Source organism: Gobius niger (genome assembly GCF_951799975.1).
Source record: "Gobius niger genome assembly, chromosome: 17".
NCBI classification, from domain to species: domain Eukaryota; kingdom Metazoa; phylum Chordata; class Actinopteri; order Gobiiformes; family Gobiidae; genus Gobius; species Gobius niger.
Window position 1 is genome coordinate 13,609,279 of NC_136868.1, and position 22,485 is coordinate 13,631,763.

Consider the following 22,485-nt stretch of genomic DNA (forward strand, 5'->3'; position numbering starts at 1 on the left):
ATCTGGGTCATTTTGATGTCTTTATGGGCACTCAAAAACTGCAAACCAAGAAAATAGACACGCTAGCTGCATTCCAGGCCAGGGATATTGCAGAGACTTCAGAAATATAGGGACAGAAATGATTGATTTATAATGGGCTGGGTGGGACCAAAAGCAGGATAGCAACCCAATATACAGTAAATAGATGAAACTTCGGCTAATAATACTTTTTATGACTCATCTCGTCTGGTGAAAATTTTTATCGTAGAAGTAAAGTCTAAAAAAAACATGCATGCAAGCTTTTCCATGGTCACAGATGTCTCACACAGTTGTCTCTTTTATTTTGCACAGGTGAACAGAGAACATCAGGGTGTTCAAGGCCAAGGTCAAGCAGACTTTCAAATAGCCGAGAAACAAGGCGCCAGAACGAATATTGTATATTATGCCTGACGATTTGGCATAGATGTACCACTGACTGTCTTTTCCGAGACAGCGCTCTCCATTTATCCAGGCTTGGGAGATGCCATACTTCACTTCTCACTTTGTAAACTTGCATAATCTGCAGAGACTCAGCAGAACTGAAGCGTAAAAAGCCATGGTGGGTTTTGCATCACGGCTAATCTCAATCTAATCCACACTAAGGGCACAGAGTCAGAGATCTCTTAAAAATTCATTAGTGAGCAGCCACCGAAAAGCACAAATGGAGCATAAAGAAAAGAGAAGGAAAATATGAAAAAGAAACTCACAAAGGACAAGATCTATCAATTCTCGGCTGTGTCTTTGGCTGTGTCAAACTTTGTTTCAGTCTCACAGTGAGTGAAGCCACCCCACTGAAGACCAGCTTACAACTCTACAGGAAAAAAAATCAAGAGCTTCTATTCTCTTTGTCAAACACAGTGCATGCTCTTATTATTGTGGTATATCCAACCAACGCAAGTCAAAAGAATAACGTATCACTGCAAATACAAGAACATCACCACTAGTGGCAATTGGTATGTAAGCCCTTCACCAAGGCCCTCGAGTCTATCCCGCAATGTTAAAAATAAAAGACCCAGTGAATTTATGTACTTAAAATATATTTGAAAACTCAATATTAACTTTAGTAAAACATTGTAATTGTCAGGTTTAAAGCCAATTCTTTGACAGTAACAGCACCTATAGTTTGTATGTAGCCATCCAGTTTATCTTAAGGCCCCCGGTGGGGAAGCATGGTGAAGCACATTGAAAGGAAATTAAACACATAAATTAAAATGTAATTTACGAAGCATTGTTTTCTCTTCCTAAAATGTCACCGTAGCATGTATTACACCGTGAGTGGTTATGGAGGGGGGTGTTGGTCAGGGATCTCGGCTCGTACGGGAAATGAGAATGTAAGGCACTGAATTAATTGAAGTGTTAATGTGCTGTGACTCCGGAGCTCTGTGGGTCTGAGTGTGTGTGTCTGAACATGCTGCAGGTTGGCCGTCTTATAAAAACTCATTACCAAAATGAACACCTCTGCGGTTTCAAAGTTGGACTCAGTGGAGAATGAAAAGAGCAGTAAAGTGTGCGATAGAGTAAATCTAAATATCATCTTTTACACTACAACAGCTGTTCACTCGCTTGGACCTATAGTTTTAACATCTTTGTTTTCTGCGGGAAGGGAAATAAACTCTACGATCTTAACCATACGTATCCATATCCATATGCATCCAAGAATTGACCTTTTTGAGCTTGCATGTTCTGTTTGCTGAGGCGTCTCTTCTTCAGCAGCAGTAAGTACGCTGATTTGAACTTCCTGCTTTTTACTGGCCAATAGATAAAACCTGAAACTCCCCAGAACATGTTTTATTGGCATTATATCATTAGCAGACCTATTCTGCGCTCAAAGTGTAAGTGCTTTAAAATATAGCTTTAAAGGGACTATATCGAGTTTAAACATGTTAAAAATGATGTATTTTCCTTCCCCTACATGTTCCAGCAATGTCCTAATGTGTAGAATGAGCTCAAACCTATTCACTACAACTGCCTCTAAAATCCTGCACTGTCACTCAGAAAGTTGTTACTTCAGGTCCGAAGTGCCGTCATGCACGAGGTTAATATAGAAGGTGCAGTTACACGTATGACCTGAGGTGGCAGTAGTGAGTATAAAATGGGCAACTTGCATCTAGCCCCTTTAAGATGTAAGTCAAAGCACACATACTGTTTTAGCACATGTCGTTCCAACTGCTGCCTGCAGAGGGCACTCCAAACACATTTCAAATGAAGACGAAAACAGTCCTCAGTCCTTTTTCCAGCCTTGAATTCTAAAATGTAAACAAAAAAAATCAATGCTGAGGTTCTCAGTTTTTTACGAAGCACAAGTGCGTGCATGATCCTTGAATCATCATAAGACATGTATATTAATATGGATTTGCGGTTAATACAGTTGTAGAATTGTACGGCAATATAATAGTCACTTGTTGTTTAGGAATACCCTGGTTTATTCATTAGTCTAGACTATGAATCATTTAAAAATGCATGATACCATTCAAAGGTTTGTTCTTTTTGGGGTTTACATCACAAAATCTGCCTCCGACAGAGCAGTGATGCAAAGACGTAATAGTTTTATAACAGATGCCCTTCCTGTCTCAATGTCAATGTATCTAGGCATGAAAATGGTAAAAAGAGCGCACTTGTTTATGCATGACTAAAAAAGCAATCACCACTTTTATCACTCAATAAATTTGTAATAGCACTGAATGCTCACATACGTATAGAGAAACTTGCACTGAAGAGAGAAAAAAAAAACTCAGTCCAACAACATATTCCTTTGCATCTGTTGCTCATCTATTAGGCACAAGCCCAAGCTCTGGAAATGGTACAAGTAATAATGTTTGTCATTTAATTCCAACTCAGAATGCAACTGAAAAGCATCTTTAAAAAGCAGAAAATAAGAAGTCAGATCATTTTTGCCCAAGGCAGCGGCAGTCTTTTGTGCTCCTAAATGGCACTAGCCTACAGTGTGTGTGTGTGTGTGTTGTGTCTGTCCGGGCTAATCCCAATGCTGGAGCCAGATTGTGAGTGTTTTAAGCAGATTACAGATTACAGTGTGCAGCGGTAGATTAGCTTGCAGTTTGATCTCCACCGCTGGACTTGACTGGCTCGCACTCACTGCCCCCTGCGCTTGTTATGTGTGCGAATGCTTCTAATGATAGCAACATCCAATACCAGGCTACTGGGTTCATTTGTCTGATAATTATTGATCTGGCAGGTAGTACAAACACCTCCTCTACTCCCTTTTCTTTCTAGTGGTTTGAATAAGGCAAGTGTATACATTGACTCCCCATGGACTGCTGTGGATATTCTTGGCGTCAATTATATCAAAAAGACTGTCACGCGCGCACACACAGTCACTGAAAGTGGATCGATGGGCAGGGCAGCCAGCCAAGAGGTGGTCAATTCAGCCTCCATGGTTTCTCTGTAACAGGCAAACCCCTTATTGAAAGAAGTGTTAGTTCAAAAAGTATCTCAGATTATGGAAGAAGTTTCACATGAGCAAACCTGGGACAATGTTTGGATCTGTACAAAAGTGACTAAAATGTACAAATGGAGAGAAAGAAACAAGAAGCCATTCAACGTGAGTAAGCGACTACATCAGTATTTCAGTTCTGACTCTCTTTACTCAGTAAGGAAGTTGTACGTTTATCCTGAATGACAATGACAAAAATGGCCTATTCGTCCATTTACTAAGAATCCAATCAAGTTGTTTTTGTCCAGCCCAATATCAAAACAGCAGTTGATTCACAGGGCTGCACAAATATCGAACAGGAACAGTTTGGAAACCCGCAATGGCATGGGCAACAAACAGTGACATAGACAACAGAAACAAATGCAATGTCAGCAGTGAAGCAGAAGATGGACACTAGCCCCGGGATGTCACCCAGCCTCAGAGCCTCCTTCATGACAAGGAAAACTCCAAAACCCAGTTGAAGAAAAGAGAAACCTCAAGCAGAACCACACTGAATGAGAGATCCAACTCCCAGGACAGACAGACCCAGTGCTGATTGGAGAGCATCTGCAGATATGGAGCTAATGTCTAGTCCTTGCTGGAGCTTCAGGACACCGGGGACTGGACACTAGACTCTTCTGCCTGGACACTCACTTATTCATGTAGAAGGGTTTGGGGGTCCACAGATCACTCAGAAAAGAAGGAAGTCATTCTAAATACCGAATAAAGAGTTATCTGAGTGTACTGTACGGCTGTGTGCTAGTCCTGCATGTATCAGCCAATAGCAGCACAGATACAGAGACTAAACAAAAGCCACTTGTCTTAAGCACAGTTTACAATTAGCAAACAGGCATCAGTGCAAGCAAAAGAGTGCAATTATGCATAATATAACAAATCAGTGTTATCAAAAAAGTTGCATTACTTTCAAGTGTTATAGTCAGTTGTCTTGCTAATTATAATCTGAATATACTTAGCAATTTCGCTAAAAAACATTCTGAAAGGCTGTCCTCGGAGACAGTTGTTTTGAGCAAAAATGTGATTCTTTTTCTGTGATTAGCCCATTACAGTTGATCATGAGTCGGAGCGGTGAGTTGGGCGTGCGCGGCGTAAGTGCACACAGCTGTTGCATTATTTCTGATTACTCCAGTGATTGCACGTGCTGACATTTCAACACCTATTATTTTTGTGCTTTTCAGCGAAACATTTTGAGAAACCTAACCTTTACAGTTAAATGCTGAAATTCGGGATTGATTTTCCATACCTCGTGCCAAATGCTTACCACAAAATGTCCATGAGTAACTGCACGGTGGTTGAGGGGTAAGTACAGTATTACCACCTCACAGGGAAATGGTCTCGAGTTCTGTTTAAGGGGGGTCTTTCTGTGTGGAGTTTGCGTGTTCTCCTCTTGGTGGGTTTACTCAGGGCACTCCAGTTATCCCATTAAATTATGGGCACTCCTGATCATAAACTCAGCTCAAGATCTAGAGAGAGGTCACCAGGCGCTACAACGTGGTCACACCGCTTCTGACAGGTTGCCCTGAGGCACGGGTTGAGGAAGGACAACTTTCCCTAATGGGACAAAAAAGTCTGCGAGTACAAATATGAAAAGGCATGCAGCGTTTTTTGTAATTCTTCTGCATTTGCCGGTTCTTTGTTTTCATCCCAGTTCTTTTAGGAGATGCCAGCGAGGAACAGTCACACTTTCACAGAGCAGGTAGCTTGAATAGGCTGTCAATTTACTGTACGCCTGAATTGTATCCATAGTAACAGGTGTCACTGGGGCGCCTGAGCCAAGTAGGTGGTAATGCAAATGGTTCTGTAAGCAGGTGAGGGGAGAAACTGTTCTTGTGCAGTCATAGTGAGCAGTTTTGTAGGGTTTGGAGTTGTTCTTGCTTTTGATGAGTGCTTGTTTGCTTGTTTGTTTTTTTAATATAAAGAAAAAGGTATAGAAGTGCATTGTTTAGTGTTAAAGTGGAATATGGATTTAGTTTGTTTGATTTAGCCTTTTAAAAACTAGACAACAGTGCTGCGAGTTGAGAGTAAAGCGACAGCTCTGAGCCTTATGTAAGTCGGTTGTCATTTTATACAGACATTTATCTGTACAAATGGGATTCTGTGCTGCATAAAACCGTTTTGTGCCAGGAAAGAAGTGTTGTCAGATAAGAAGCACAACTTGTCTCCAACCGTGAGACAAATTCAACGGTACAGGCCTAACTTCAGCAGAGAAAGGGAACGGCTTTAGGAAGAGCAAATGTAAGCTCCATCTTACAATGAATTCTTGATGTCATGACGACATAGCCTAAAAGCCCTCTTTAGAGCTGCAGCTTTTGTCAAACGCTCCCTCGCTCTGCATTGTCCGCAGTTAAACAGTAGGCACTACACAGCTCTGCAGGAGGAAGGCCAAGTTTGCAGAAGTGAAAAAAGTGGTGACAAAGAGGAGGAAGGCTGGACTGGACGAAGTAAGCAAAGTCCTCCACTGTGTGTCTGAGTTCTTTTCAGTACTTGTGGTTTCTATGACGACTTGCAGCCGCCTGCTGGGCTCATAGGCAGAACTAAGAGCTGTGTGGCAGCGCTGCACAAGTGCTCAGAGCTTCAGAACTCACAAACACTGACAAAACACAATCTCAATTTATACTGGGAGCCCTCACTGTGCCAAAGCATGTCACACAACAACATCTTATGCATATTTTGAGGGAGACTTTCTCTCTCCTATTTCTTGGGTAAAAGATAAACTCTGTAGTGACCACATAGTCTGCAGTGAATAGTATTTTGTTGAATGGCCTCTGATGCAGTTTTCAGATAAGACTGTGTTATGAACATAGACCAATCATGTATTTAAGATGCACAATTTATAACCACTGTGGTTATCTCTTACACCTGATTAATGGGAGGGCAATTTATTCAAATGGCCTTGGAAAGTAGGTTTGAACCTGGCACAGCATCCACCCTGTCCACTCTCACTGCACACTGCCACGGCAGACACAGTGGAGAGTGCGCGTCTGAGGCAGAGGGGGGCTGCAGAGAGGCAGTTCCATGATTAATGCAGCTTTTAGCTGCAGCGGAGCTTGGCTGGGCCCCCAAAGCAAACTGACCGGGTCGCCCATTCAACTGTTTCCCTGTGCGTCTTCACGCTTTTCAAACGCTCACACCAGGCACATAACGAACAAAACTGATAACATTTCACCACAATTACACCCTTAACATCCAAGACATATCCGCAAGCACGTTTCACTTCACTACCGAGTCATCTCCGTCGCGAGGACGACACCGTCAACGTCAGATTTAACGCTGCGGGAACGCTGAGCGGCGTAAAAGTTGAAAAAACGAGGACCGCTCGGCAGGCAGGTCGGATAACAGACGGCAGTGGCGTTTACTTAAAAGTACAAACAGCATTCAAACTAAGTCCTGCATTTGTTAAAACAAGCCGTGAGACTAAAAGCCATTCAAAGTGTCACTGCAGTCACAAGTCGTGTCTGACCCATGCGAACATCGGCGCTGGGACAGAGCAGGGAGGACCACGATGTGCACCTTTTACGCAGCAGAGCGGGAAAGGACCGTGTGACACTTTGGAGTGGAGAGCAGCGTGGCGCTCCGCAGAACGCACACACAGTCCAATACAGAAGTGCACGACTCCAACCGGGACAGACACTCCAAATCCTCATGTTGTTCGTGCATTTCTGTGAAGGGTCACCCCGTCCACCCCCGCCCAGCACCAGCTCACACACGCGGACTCGATGCACCAGCGGTAGATTATTCATTGCAGCGAGAGTGAATCCACAGGCTCCTCTCGCTGCTCTCCACAACTCAAAGTGAGCCCCAACACTTGAGACACGAGACACCTCTTTGCATTCGGGCCACTTACCTTTAAACCAAAGCGAAAACGTGCACAGTTAGTTCCCATTTCGTGAAAACAGGCGTTAGATCCATTCATGCGCGCGTGTCCCCTCCTGGTTTATTCAGACATCCACTGTGAGCTTGGGCAGGGGCAGTAATCCACTTTTCCATCCCGGGGAGAGCCACCGCGAGCCTCGTTACATCTTTTTGCACAATCCCCACAAAACTATGCCAGTCTTCTTCTTTCAGCGCGTTTTTTCCTCCCTCCTCCTCTTTCCTCAGCCCCCTCTCCCTCACTTTCTCTCCGAGGTTGCCTGGTTACCTCTTTCTGTAGGCTGGTTCAGAGCGCCGGCCGGCAGCCAATCACGGGCCGCGCTGCGTCTTAACCCCTCCGCTGCTGCGCTGTCCTGATTTCCACAGCTTTCAAGGAGCGAAGGGGCCAGGGACTTGGGTTGGGGAAGGGTGGGGGGGTGATGATGAGGAAGGATTTAGAAAGTGGGTATTTTAAAAGAAACGTAATGAGAGGGAGAGATGAAAGTAGAGAGAAAATGAAGTGGGTTCCAGGTTAAGAAGGAGGTTGTTGGGGGAATCGTCACCCCCATTTGGATCACAGGAGACGCATCAAACCGCCTTTAGAAGTTCACAGACAGTTGAGAAGGCGGTCATGGGGCCAGAATCAACGTCACAATTCGGTTCTTTCGTGAGTTAATTAATAAACGTAACCGCAGACTCATCCGGCGAAGGTCACCGATCTCGAGGTCTCCCGCAGTTCTGTCTGAGTCATGGCCTGAACTCAGAAGGCGCCCTGCCGCTTCAAGAGAACTTTTAATCATACGATATTAACACGGAACAAGTGGAAGGAGTGATCAAACCCAAGCTCACTTTCATTACGACATCAGTGAAATAGTTTGACAATTGCACCATCAAGTCACAATTTAACCGATAACAGCAGAATATCTTACTGCTGGTAGCTCAAATGGAGTAAAAAAAAAAGCTTCAAAGAGAAACGCAAGCTTATGTATTATCTAAAACATACCGTAATCTCAAGTGCCACTGAGTTTACTTATGTTTGTTTCCATAATGAGAGTCATGTGGAAAAAAAAATGCTCTAGGAAGGTAAAAAAAGAAAAGAAAAGGTATACGTTTCTGCATACATTGACATTTTACCAAGCTCCTCTCTCAAAACGTCATTCTTCAAAATCCCGTTTCCTCCCCGGTCTATCTGCCCCGCTTTATCTCTGCACTTGTAGATGTGGAGATGACACACAGAGGTTAATAACTCACTTTTTACACTTCTCTGATCTGTGCTCAAAGGTGCACTTCTCAAATGTGCACTGCTCGGAAAAAGTGAGGAAGTCAAAAGTATAAAATATGGATTCAAATGTATTATGTCTTGAGAGAGACAAAATGATAAAAATATTTAATAAAGTGCAATTTCATTCTGTCAGTGAATTACAGTTATCTTTTAGTCCTTGTATCCAATGATGTGGAAAAGACCATGGGCCAGCAAGTACATGCCATTTTACCAATGTTCTATTTCTTAGAAATTTTTTTCTTGCTGGACTCAGGACAACTCCTGCAGACTGGAACCCCCCACGTAGTGTTGTTTTAGAGAAGATGACGCCAAGTTGTCAAATAATCATAATTTGTCTTTAGGATTTTTTCAGAATTTTTGGCCCATACACATTATCGGACAGTTCAAGGTGCACGGGGGTGAAGAGTGAGGAGCGTCAGCTTATAGTCAAAGAGGGGACTCAAGCAGCTTTATAGTGACAAGCCTTTCATCTTGTTTCTAACAAATAGATGACCAAATGTTTACTGTACATTGTACCCAACACATGCCGTAACCACAAGAGCTGGTGCCTCTATTACTCCTCATGTGAGTAAGTGGTTAAACACCCCACACTCTCTGCCTCAGTCCTGTGACAGTCCAGAGCCTCCTTCTCTTTCCTATAGGAGTAGTTTACTCCAAGTATCTCGACAGTCCCTGTGACTATCTTCTTCTTCCATATCTGTGCGTCCCACTCCTCTACATCCGGAGTCCCGTCTCTGTCTCTCTGTCTGTCTGAGCTTGGCTGAACAGATAACTCGAGAGGCGAGCACCTTCTGCCCTTCACCTTCAGTTGTACTGTGTGTCACACCCAAACAGATCCAATGGGAACAAATACAGATTATTTGCACCTTGCATCATTTTCATGCAAAACAGAAACTTACATTTCCCGAATTAATGTCAAACCCAATAATAGCAATGTACAATTGACCTTTCACAAAACTTTCTACCAAAAATCTACCAAGGTTGACAGAAATAGTTAATATTTTGTGCCATTGTTGGGGGATTAAACAAAGCAAAGTCAAAGATGGAACAAAGATAGAAATGATAGTTTTGAAGATAGAACAGGTAGAATGTGGAGAGAACCTCAGATGTCAAATTTGAAACCATTATTGCAGAAGAAGTCACTTTTTATATAATATGGGAGTATAGGATGGGAAAATTAAACCAGTCAAAACATGACACACACCAAATTTATTCCATGGCGGAAAAGGTGCACTATGCAACTTATTATGCAAATATCCCGATGGCCTGTAGGACACCCCAGGATCAATGGTTTTTTAGGTTTTCACTGCTGATTGAACCGTGTCCATGGTTACGTGTACATTCCATTATGAAAACCTACCAGACACCCTGGAGTAAAATTGATCCTGAAGCATCATAGAAGCCACCAGGATGGAAAGCGAAGGCACCAAGCAGACCACCCATACAGTCGTTGGGTCACTGAAAGGTCAAATATGCAGAAATTTTTTACCTAAAAAGTTGCATCTTTAAACATATACCTAACCCTATAACCTTAACAATGGTTAGTACTTTCTTGGTAAACAATATAGAAACAGGGCTGCAAAATGTTTTATCCCTTGCTCCCATGTTATTTGTATTATCGTTGCAATTGTGTTACGTAAATTGCAATCACTGATTTTAAAAACATTGATTAATATAGCGCAACTGTCTTACATGGATTGAGGGCAAACCTTTTGTTTTTATATACATATAAAATTCCTCTTCAAGCAAAAGTCAATACTGATCATGTAAATGCTAAAGCTAATAAACACGTTTGGAATACGCAGTGAAATTGTAGATCTTAATAACATAGGATTTATAGAGAGGTTCTTAAAGAAAATATAGCATATGAGCATAAGTCCATAGCAGTGGGATAATCCATGGGAATGTCCAGAACGATTCCATCTTCTCAGTGAATGTGAAGGTCATTGTTCGCACAAAATGCTGCTCACAGGATTATAGAGCTCCTCTCATTCACGCATATGCAGCGAGAGGAGCCCAGATAGAGACCAAAATGTGGCGAAGGCAGAGGGGAAAAGACCGGGAGAAAACAGACTGAGAAATGAAAGAATGTGTTTTATCAGAGAAACGGGTCAAACTCGTTACAGCGAACAAAAGCCATCGCTCTGAGTCTCACTACTTCATCACAAGTACAGTAGAGAGGGGTACTCCATCAACTCAAAGTAGCCTACTACTACTAATAATAGAGGATTAAGAGACAACTGGTCAAGAGCGCTGACATTAACAGGCTGAAATGTGTGTGATGTACTGTGAAGGACAAGCTTTTATTCAGAAAAGGCAAGTTCCCCTTATTAATTTTTCATTTTCTGTTTTTTCTTTGAATGTTTTGAAGAACAAAGCTATGGCACTTCTCTGAACTCATTTGAAGCATTTGTCCAAATAGACTTTCTTTTTTCCCCTCAGTAATGGAGATAACTAAAACAATGTGCCACTATTTCTGCCCCTCGTACTCGTCTGAGAGAAGAGATAGAGAAACTTTGCACCCAGAGCACCACCTCAGAAAATACTGGACAAAATGAACTACAATGAGTAATGGCAAATCAGGACAAAACAGGGCCTTAAATCACACTGTGGAACATCCCAGGTAACACTTTTCTACTTCAGAACAACTAAACCAAACACTCATAAATAAACATGTCTGCAACACCAAACATGTTGTTGATAATCTGCTCAACATCAATAGTGAAGCATGTGGAAAAGGACCCAAACATCATGTCTGGCTATTCCTTGTCAAAGCAAAGCACGTCGTCCTCTGGAGGGTGATGAGGTCATGCTCACAGCAAAGTTACAAGTCAGGTCTGAGGAGAAGTGAGCCGCTTAGAAGCACTTATTTTTTAAGTTATTCCTGATTCCTGACATTTTTTATAAAAATGTAGGCTCTCAGTCCTCCAGGAATGATCCATTTGTAGAAGAGATTTTCAAATATCATCAACTTTACTGGGTTGGTTGAGATGGAGACGTTTCACTTCAATCTTCAGAAGCTCTTGCTTATGTACTCAAAATAAAATTCTGGTGACATACAAGCTAGAAGTTTTAACTCAGGACTGCCATCAGACTTAGAATAGCTTTGTCTTTATAAAATAAATTCTTGTAAATAATTTTATTTGTTGTTTAGTTACCCAGGAGGAGCTCGGAGTAGAGTCACTGCTCCTTCACGTCGAAAGAAGCAGCTGAGGTGGCTCGGGCATCTGTTCCTGATGCCTCCTGGTCACTTCCCTCGGGAGGTGTTCCAGGCATGTCCTATTGGGAAGAGGCCTTGTGGAAGACCCAGGACACACTGGAGGGACTATGTCTCTGGCCTGGTCTCGCCTCGGGGTCCCCCCAGAAAAGATGGGGGAGGTGTGCTGTGCATGGATCAGAAAGTCTGGGCAGACTGCCGGCCGCGGAAAAAGCGAAAGAAAATGGATGGATGGATGGATGGATGAATGGATGGATGGATGAATGGATGGATGGATGGATGGATGGATGGATGGATGGATGGATGGATGGATGGATGGATGGATGGATGGATGGATGGATGGATGGATGGATGGATGGATGGATGGATGGATGGATAATTTTCTTCATTTGGATAAATGTATACTAAGACTAGAATAAGAAAATCTGGACCACGTGGAGATTCAGTCAGGACCACTCAGGACCACTAACCTTCACAGCATAAATGACATTTTCACAAATAAAGACAGTAAAGATAATCTATTACTTGAACATACAACTTCCCTTTCCATTTTTGTGTCCTGCTATGATAATCACATTGTTTGGCATGTGTAAATGAAAGTCTCCTCCAAAAAGGCGTCAATATGTCTGGAGGTGAATTTGAAAAGCTGCCTCTGAATGAGATTAGCTCTGACCCAAATGTTCGCAGGAGGCGAGTGCACATAGTGACCTGCCTCACCTACTGTCTGCCTCAATGCTCATCTGCGCGCTGCTGGTGTTGTGTCAGCCCAAACCAGAGTGAGAGTAAGCGAGAAGAGAGAGGCGAGAGGCGAGATGGTCAGAAAAAGTGGATGATACTAAAATAGCGTAGTATGTTTTTCTAATGGTAATCAATTCTACATACCATATTTTACGGAATATAAGTCACACTTTTTTTCATAGTGAGGCAAAATCACATATTAGTCGCTTATACTCCGGAGCGACTAACATGTGACTTTTTTCCCCCTTTTTAAAAAAAATTGTAATATATAATTTCACATCCCACTAGAGGGCACTGCATGGCATGCACCTTAGTTTGGCCAGGAGCCGCCATTAACTCGAAAGAAGAAGAAGAAGAAGAAGAAGGGCTAATCAAGCAGCAGTTTGAAGTGAGCGAGAAGCGGAGGTTACTCTTGGAGGAGAAAACAAAACAAAGCTATTCACGGGCTAAAAGCTAGATGAATGAGCTTGCAAATGAGAGCTTGAACAACGTGCTGCCGGGAGAGGCTTGTCAACGGTGCAGTTACGCCTTCATGCCCAGGTAGTTGCCAAGGCGACTGTTCAGAAGTGACACAGAGGATGAAGATTTCAATGGATTTAGTGATTTGGAGTGAGATCGAGAGTTTGGTATGTTCTTTATGCTATAGTTATCTGAACTGTTTAAACTTTGTTTATCATACCAGACACCTATTTAGTCTGCTGTTTATGCGTCATGTAGCTAACCATCAATGTGTTATGTTAGCAAACCGTACGCCTATAGAGTTCGGGAATGTGACGTCATATTTTTTAGTGGGACCCCAGGAAGAATAGCGACAGCATGACTGCGCTAATGGGGATCCTTTCAATAAACAAAAAAATATATATATATCGCTAAGCATTATGGGATTAGCAGAATTGTAAACTAATGGAGATTTTAAAAGTTAAAATACTGGAGTTATTGTTCACATTAAAACACTTGGAGACCACAGTGTGTTAGATGTATTTACCAGCAGTATCTCAGCAGCTAATGGATTCGTTCCACTGTTTTTTTCTCCACTTTTTATACTGTTTTTAGCTAATGTTAGTCTATGGAAATGTATGCTAACAGCTGCAGAGATGGCGGATCTCCATTGTAACTGTGGACATTCCCGAACTCTATTGAGCCTGTTCTTTTTTTCTTCATTAAGCATTTTTTGGCGGGTGCGTCTTATACTCCGGAGCGACTTATAGTCCGGAAAATACAGTAGATTAATAATACATTTAACACGGGGTACATAATATTTTGCCATTTTCAAACCGAGAAAGGAGGAAGCTGAGTCTAAACTGTTGTGTTCGTTTTTAGCTCTCGCGATACTCCCCAATTTTGATCTAATCCAGCTTTCAAAATACAAATGCAAAAGGTTTTTAAAAATATTAAAAAGAAAAACTAAACTAAACTAAAATGTCATTGTAAGATTAAAGTATTCAAACCCTAACAGCAGTCAGCTTACAGTCCTGCATTTTGATTTGATTTTTCTTTCAACACTATCAAAGAGCATGGAGATGTCTTGTGAATCCGAGGTATGTGCATTCGAAAAAGTAAGTGGTCTTGGAGCTTCTAATTACATGTCGCTATAGTGATGGTATGTGAAGATGAATATGTGGGTGTATAGGCTAACAGCAGGTGGAAATGTACAGCACATGTAACCCTGAGGTGAGCCCCACAGCCTTGCTGAAATGTCACACGCTCCGCTCTTATCCTTTGTTCACGGGGAGAATTCATCATGTATCATCTATGCCATCAATATGTTTTATACATGTTCGAGTCTGTCAATCTGAACAGAGGGCAAAAATCAGTGTGTCACCTTCAGATAAAGCAGTTTCCACACATTTTATAAAGGAATATACTGTTTGTTGTGGCCTAGTCCAATTTTTAACTTAATCTAGGCCCTCCATATAGTCCTGGTGGGAGTTTGAGTTTATATTAAAAAATAATTAAAATGTAAAACAGTATCAGAACAACTGAAGAAGGATGCATAAATGAAACCAATGTCATGATCTAGGCCAAATAGCAAAGGAGATAATCCAAACTTTCATTTAGCAAGCCATAAGTTAGGCATTATTCTATAAATTGTCAATTATCATGAACTGTTGTGCACTAATGCCATAGGTTTACCTGCTGCATGCTGTGGTTCTAATACCCGAATGTGATTTGGGAAAAATAATGGTTTCCTGTCTGTCAAAAAACACACAAATAGGTTAATCTCATTTGGAAACATTGCAAATATGTTTATGCATCATAATGGGAACATAATTTGTGTCTGCACAGTAATTAAAGGGGCTTATTAGTAGAAAAGGATTAACATGGTCCTACTGGAGGTGACAGTATTTGCAGACACATTAGGAGATGATTGACTTTTTTTTCCCCCCTCCAAGCCACAAATTGTCAATAAGACATTAATGCTATTTTAATTGTGCCCATCACAGTCATTTATTTTTAATATAATTTCGCTGGCTCCTAAGAAGTGAAGCGTGTGCGACCGTGTGCAGAGCGGTGGCATGAGTCAGCAGCTAATTTCCAAATGTCTTCATAAGAACACACACCTCAGCTGGTCCACGTGGCCTCACGCTTGATGCTGCAAGATCAATTAAGATAACTGCTCCCTGGCGGCTTCAAAGCAGTTCAGACAAAGAGTTGGAATATTGCAAGATCTGTACACGCCATTGAACTTATGCACGGGGCTTGCTTAGGTAACATCCAATTTTGTCCAAATGCTAAAGGCGTAAAAGTCCTGCGCTTCTCAAACGTTTCATACTGGTGCTGCCACAAAATGTAGATTTCGCAGAGCTGAGGTTAGGGTAAACTTTATTGTGGGCTTAGCGAGATTTGTTCGGTGATGCTGGGCCACCTGTTAGGAGCAGAGGCCCTTTCTTCAAATCTCCCAGCTGACGGATTACCCCACTCTCCCAAGACAAAACCAAGGCCTAAACAAAACTAAACCAAGACTAAACCAGGTGTAAAGATTCTCAATTAGTTCCAAATGCAGCTGCAAGATTGTTAACACAGACAAAAAGGAGAGAACACATCACCCACTGGCTTCCTGTTGAGTTTAGAATCACATTCAAAATCCTGCTCCTCACATTTAAATCCATAAAGGGTTTGGCTCCGCTCTATCTACAAGAAACTATTGTTCCATATCGGTCAACCAGAGTCATCCACTCTCAAAACTAAGGGATACTCGTGATTCTTCGGGTCTCCAAAATCACTGTAGGAGGCAGAGCCTTTAGCTACCAAGCTCCGGTTTTATGGAACATACTCCCAGCTCACGTTAAAGGAGACACAGTCCTTACATTTAAGACTAGGCTCAAAACGTACCTCTTCGAATTAGCTTATAACCAGGTCAGTTAGGTAAAGCTCTAACCCAGTGTTTTTCAACCACTGTGCCTTGGCACACTAGTGTGCCTTAAGATATTGTCTGTGCCTTGGAAAATAATCCAATTTCACCTAGTTGTTGTTGTTTTTTTAAACAAATTCATTATTATCCGCAGATAATGTACCGTTTTCAAGTGTCTGTGCTGTCTAGAGTAGAGTAACCATGTAATAAATACTCCATATTAGGTCGCTAATTTCTTTGAGACAAGAGAATTAGTGATGCATGGATGTGGCCGGTGGTGGTGACTGTGGCATTGTGGCTAGCGAGACTATACGGTGTTCCTATTCAAGACACTTTGATGTGAACGACTGAATATAGGCTACAGGGTTACATTTTTTAATATTTTCTGCTGGTGGTGTGCCTCGTGATTTTTTCAATGAAAAAATGTGCCGTGGCTCAAAAAAGGTTGAAAAACACTGCTCTAACCCACAGCCTGAAGTAAAGCTGCCTTAGGAGGAACACTGCTGTGGGAGGTACGGTACACTGAGCGCTATCCTCTTCTTCTTACTGCAGACTTTGTCTTATTATGATACAATATTTCTCTTATCTGAAGTCTGTTCATTACTATTTACATGGTGTCTCCTGTCCCACTCCTGTTTAGATCGAACGGAGAAACCCAGCAGAAAGGAGGAACTCCGCCTACAGGGATTGGACAAGAGGAACTGAATCTGAGGAATCTGAGGACTCTGAGGACTGGACGGTCTGCAATCTTGGCCCGTCTGCTAAGGGATCCTTCGGCCCTGGGTCTCTATAGCCTGTCTGTCCATGGGAGTGGATCTCTCCTTCTGTGGTTCTCCCCAAGGTTTCTCTTTTCTCCTGCCGGGTTTTTGAGTTTTTCCTTGCCGTGCTGGAGAGTCTAAGGATGGGGGACGCCCACGCCGCTCATCGGTATCCTATTGGACGTTATATTTGCCTGGCTTCACCTGAACGTTTAATTGTCATATTTATTGCTCTGTTTTATTGCCTTGATGTTTGGTGCAGCCCTGTGAGGCGACTTCTGTTGTGATATTGGGCTATACAAAACCATTAAACTTGAAACTTGAAACTGAAGCTTCAACAACGACTGGACGGTCTGCAATCTTGGCCTGTCTGCTGATGGACTCCCATCGGCCCCATAGCCTGTCCGTCCATGGGAGTGGATCTCCTTCTGTGGTTCTCCCCGAGGTTTCTCTTTTCTCCACCTGGGTTTTTGAGAGGCTTTTTGAGTCTAAAGACAGGGGACACACGCGCCGCTCATCGCCTGCTGCCGCCGCTTATTTGGTTATTATGTTTGCCTGGATACTTTATTCACCTGATCTTTACATTGTCTTATTTACTGCTCTGTTTTACAACCTTAATGTACATAAGAATTCATTCATTTTTCATTTTCATCTATTCATTTATTTCAGGAAATGGCACAGAAAGTACAGTAGGCCTATACAGTATGTAAACATGAAGATAACTTATTTACTCCCACCCCCAGTTCCCCATTCAGAGATGAGCCAGGACTAAAGCGAGATTAACCCCGAATTTATCCTGTCCTAAAGCAGAACTGACTAGAAGTCTTGACTGAAACAGGAAAGAAAATGGGTTAGTTTCCCAAAAATGAGGACGTAAACTAACACCGCAGTTTGAGGGCCACCATCGCAGCACCTCAAAATATGGAGTCCTGACCTGAAATCCTCTGACCTCACAGACAATGCAGCGTTAAGTTGAGAATGTTGCCCGTCTCGGCACAGGGAGTAAATGAGGAATCGAGGGCAGAGGAGGTGAACTGAGCCACGCTGGCATCCCGTCTTCAGTCTTCTCTCAATATAGTAAATAATGCATTCTGATCTGTTTCGCTTGGATGTTGTCTTCATCTATATTTAACCACAGCAGTTACGCAGGAGTACTCCAACTTTCCCCGTCTCCCACAGCGCCTCTTAGTCTGCATTGGAGAAACGGGGCAGAAATCCTCTCAAAATGATAAAGGTTAACAGCGCTAATGAACGCACTGCATATCCTATGTGTCTGGCCTTCCCACGCATCGCAGGAGCAGGAGATTCCGTAAGTGCATTAGAAAACACATTAGAAATAGCGGCGTAAATCTGTTATTAAAATGTAATTTAGGATTTGGCTATAAAAGGCGCAAAGGGACGAGTGTTTTATTACTTTGTCTCAGCGGAATGAGCACTGGAGAGCTCATATGCATTTTCCACCCCAGCGTTTTGCAGTGCATGCATTTCTACTTCTGTTCATACAAAACATGGAGTCGTCAAAAAGGCGGTGCACTCACATGTAAAAATAAATTAGATGGGATGCTGTCAGCCAGGGCTAATAGAATACGGCTGTGAATGCAATAATGTGTTCTGGATGACTCCCTGAGAGATTTAAAGTAGTGTTTAGATTGTCTGGTTCTTTGGTGAGAGTTGCTATGCACCCGTGACTCTCACTGACAGGTTGCGTTCATGTGACGTCAAAAGGATCTGAAGAGCCTATAGCTTAACATTGAGGGAAGCAAAGAAATCGATGGTGGTAACTATGGTGACTGTCAAAATGCTAGTATCTCTGCGATTCCTGGACCTATCCACATGAAACAAAAACTGACACAAAGTTAAAGATCTTCTCGGTCAGTGAAAGGCCAAACCATTTTCACATATTGGTCTGCAAAAGTGGTGACAATACGATAAGTTCACACACTCTACTGGATTTTTTATGTTTTGGGCCATCGTAGGCCATCATAGGGATAAAAACTGCATCATACTGTGAAATATGGAGGTGGTTCGCTGATGCCAGTGGCTCCAGCAGAATAAAGTGAAGGTTCTGGAGTAACCATCTCAGTCTCCTGACCTCAATATCATTAAACCACTGTGGGGAGAGCTCAAACGTGCAGTTCATGCAAAACAGCCCAAGAATTTACAGGAACTGGAGGCTTTTTGCCAAAAAGAATGGACTGCTTTACCATTAGATTATATACAGAACCTGCTCCACCAATACCACAAAAGACTCCAAGCTGTCATCGATGCTAAAGGGGGCAATAGGAACTGGGGTCATTTTGGTATTTTATTTTGTTATGGTGATTTGAAATGAGTTCACCCATTTTTATTTTTTTTCACAATAAATGGCTTAACAACATCACTGACCATGAGTGCAAAAAAAAAATCGTTTTTGTGAATGGATGTGGATGTTTAAACCTATTGGTACAACTGTATTTCAAAACATGGGTTTGATGTGCGCCAACTGGAGATACAGGGAAATGGGGATCCAGTTTATGGACCCGGTCACTGCTAAATAATTCAGTTCTATTCAGTTACATTTAAAGATTTCTTTGGGGATTTTTTTCGAAACTTGTAAATCTGTACGCTGCCTTCCATCTTAGATAATCACATCATCAAATCCTAGAAGGCTTTAGCAAGTAATACATTGATAAGAGGAAGTCTGCGAAGTTTTGAGTTACTTAAGTTGATGACAATATAATCTGAGCCTGGCATTTTCTGATTACATATTGGACTCAAATTGCTGGATTCTCAAAACAATTTCTAACAATTGGATGGATAGTATTATTGGCTTTGTATTTGTGTTCATTTAAAGCAATGGTAATCTGTATCTGTTTAATCTGTTATCTGCCAATTTAGGGTTAGGATTAGGGTTAGAAATGTTTTCACCAATCATGCATACCTAATTCTCAAAGCTAACCTATTTGCTAGTGTGATACCTCATTTGAAAGCCAAGACCTTTCTTAAAATAAGAGATCTGTGTGAGTGAAACACAACTTGCATACACTAACCATAACCCTGACCCTAACCCTAATACAATATTCTTATGAGTAGATAAAATAGTAGAATATAAAGTTAAAAGAAATATTGAAATATAAGGTCTGGCCAAGTGAGATTAATCATAACTGGAGTCCTTTTCAAAAAAAACTTGCACAAACTTTCAATATATGATAGCAATAAATCACCTTTCTTCAAAAACACAAAATGACCACCTCATAGAAATCATAATTAGCTTCACAGAATCAAATGTGTCTTTGATGCCGTGCAGCCAAACAGCGGCTCAAAGCAAGGACACAGCGGGAGGCTTTGCACAGAGCGAGGCCTGACAATGCTGCAGCTAACCACATTACATTAGTTCATACGGTCAGACAGAGTGTTGATGAAATGCTCTCACCTCCACCTTGGCCCCAGCAGGTTCAGCGGTACCCCTGTATAATATATATGTGTGTGTACGTGTGCGCGTGTGCTGGGAATGGTGAGTGAGGGCTGCCTGCGGCTCATTGCTCATCTCAGTGGGTATAAATAGAAAAATAGAGAGCGGGCATATAAGAGCTTCATACAATGTGCTTCTTTGGGGCAGAGAGGCAGCTCAGAGCTACAAATCATCAGAAAGCTTGGCAGGTGCAGCGGAGCCATGCGCCACACAACTGTTGCACCATTGACAAAAAAAAAAGAACTTAAATCCTAAACACACCTCGCCTCAGCGTTGTGTAACTTGGGCAATTGTGCGATTAATGTGCTGTTTCCACCTTCTCCAGTGTATTTGGTCCGTGGCAGGACAGCTGCAAACAGCAGGTAAAAGATCATTTATAAGGAAGCAAATGGAAGGTGCCCAAGCATGAGCCATTGCAGTGCGCATCAACAGGCTCCATTATAATGTTTCCTCCACAAATGTACAACACTGCAAAAGAGAGAAATAAAAGAAACAAAATCTGATAGGCTGCACAATAGTGAGGACGTGACTCTAGTCCTTGTAGTTCTTGTCTCTATGCCTTAGGCGTCTGAACAAAACTCCAAAACATAACATTATGGTAACCTTCTCACTCTTTACTGACAGCTGGGGCAACAGGGATTAGTAAAACATTATGTAGCAGCTGAAAAATGAGTGTCAAAACAAGAGGGCTGGGATAAAATATTGGATCGGATTTGGATCACAATACTTTGTGCTGCAATACCAAGCATGTTCATTTGCACCAACAAGTCAACACGGCAATGTTTCTCTGTGCGGGCCTGAAAACAACTTTGTTTTCGTGTAGTAACTGATTTAATCTGGACTTCTCCAGTCCCATGTTAACAGATAGGAGAAAAGGGAATGGTGAATAGTGATTAGGTTTTTTGGGTAGTGCTGGCTCTTGTAAATGCAATAATACACAAACAAATACATTAATAACGTAAGTTGTAGTTACAAAGTCATAAACCGGTTTAAACCATTGACGTGGCCTCACACTACATGTTTTCTATTTGATTTTTATCTATTGCTGTTTTTTTGTACTGAGCCCTGGGTAAAACCCTCATTGACAACTCCCCTGTATTCTCCGGAGTTGGCTGCCTAAGGCCCATAGCAGTGTAACATAAGCAGGTTGACTTGTCCACAGTGGCGCCGGCCTCTCTGCAGGCGTGTGCAGCTCAGGTGTAAATGAGAGCATTAATGAGGTGTCCGGGTCTCGTTAAAATCTGCTCCTCACAAACACTCACTCACTGACCTCTGCATGACCGCTGCTGCAGCCCATGCAATCTGTCCACTGTTTGACTCATGACCACAGTATGTATTTATTTCAAAGTTATTATTGTTCATTATTTAATTTAGGGGAACGGGACAAGTTGTCAGATTTAATTTACATTTTTTGAAGATGGACGCCCTTCCTGTCTCAACCAGCCACAACTGTTACCCTGACACTCGATGGCGGCATCTTCTTGAACTGGCAACGGTCTGATCGCAAATGAAATGCTTCGATCCTTTCATCACTAACACCATAGATCTAAACCTTTATCTGACTATTTAGAGAAATGATATAGATATCAATCAATCACTCAGAAGTTTATTTCTAGAACACTTTACAACATGTCCTATTTATCTCCAAACTAACCAGTCCATGTCTAGTTTTGTTGCCATTCATATCACACATTTGTGAAACTCTATATAAAAATCTTTGGCTTCTATACAATACCTTAACACTTACTAATACATACAGACCTTATTGCATATATCTCTATAACTATAACTAACCACAATGCCGTGAACAGTGCACGGTGCCTATCTGTAACGTATTATCCCACATTGCATTGGTTTCAGGAGTAATTCCACAGACCCATTAGCTCTGGAAGAGTGGTTTAGCTCTGGGACAGACATACCTGCACTTTTTCACACGCTGGATCCATATCAGAGCTCCTCAAAGTCGGGGGAAACGATTCTGTGGGGAGAGAGAGAGAAGGAGGAAGACATGAGGAAGAGGAGGGAGAGAAAGTGAGGGGTGAGGGGTGGGTTGGTCTGGCATTAAGAAAAAGCACTTGTCAGGTAGCCCATTAGAGTACCATTACAATACCAATCTGTGCTCCCCGTCTTTCCCTCTTACACGGCGTGTGTGTCATTTTCTTTGTGTGCTCCCAGTCACCGGCGGGGGAGATGAGATCATTACCTGGGACTGCAAGGCTAATGTGGCACGCTGGCTACAGAACACACACACACAGCACATACCAATTTTGCAAAAGGAATGTTACTCTTACATAATTCTGTCAGAAAACTGAAATTACATGGGGGGAAATGAATCAACGCAACTATCCTAATATCATCATAATATTTTGTTT

The 22,485-nt window shown here is 42.1% G+C and overlaps 1 protein-coding gene across 5 annotated transcripts in view; it reads right to left on the reverse strand.

The window, feature by feature from the left end:
• Positions 1–22,091, reverse strand: part of dab1a (DAB adaptor protein 1a) — a 115,124-nt gene extending 93,033 nt beyond the window's left edge. For 4 of the 5 annotated variants that reach the window (XM_079575388.1, XM_079575387.1, XM_079575389.1 and 1 more), the window contains exon 1: positions 7,311–7,583. The gene's annotated coding sequence lies outside the window, so the exon portion shown is untranslated. Of the gene's footprint in view, positions 1–7,310; positions 7,584–22,032 lie in introns of those variants that run through there. The other variant, XM_079575386.1, reaches the window with a different exon arrangement.
• Positions 22,092–22,485: the final 394 nt, after the last annotated feature.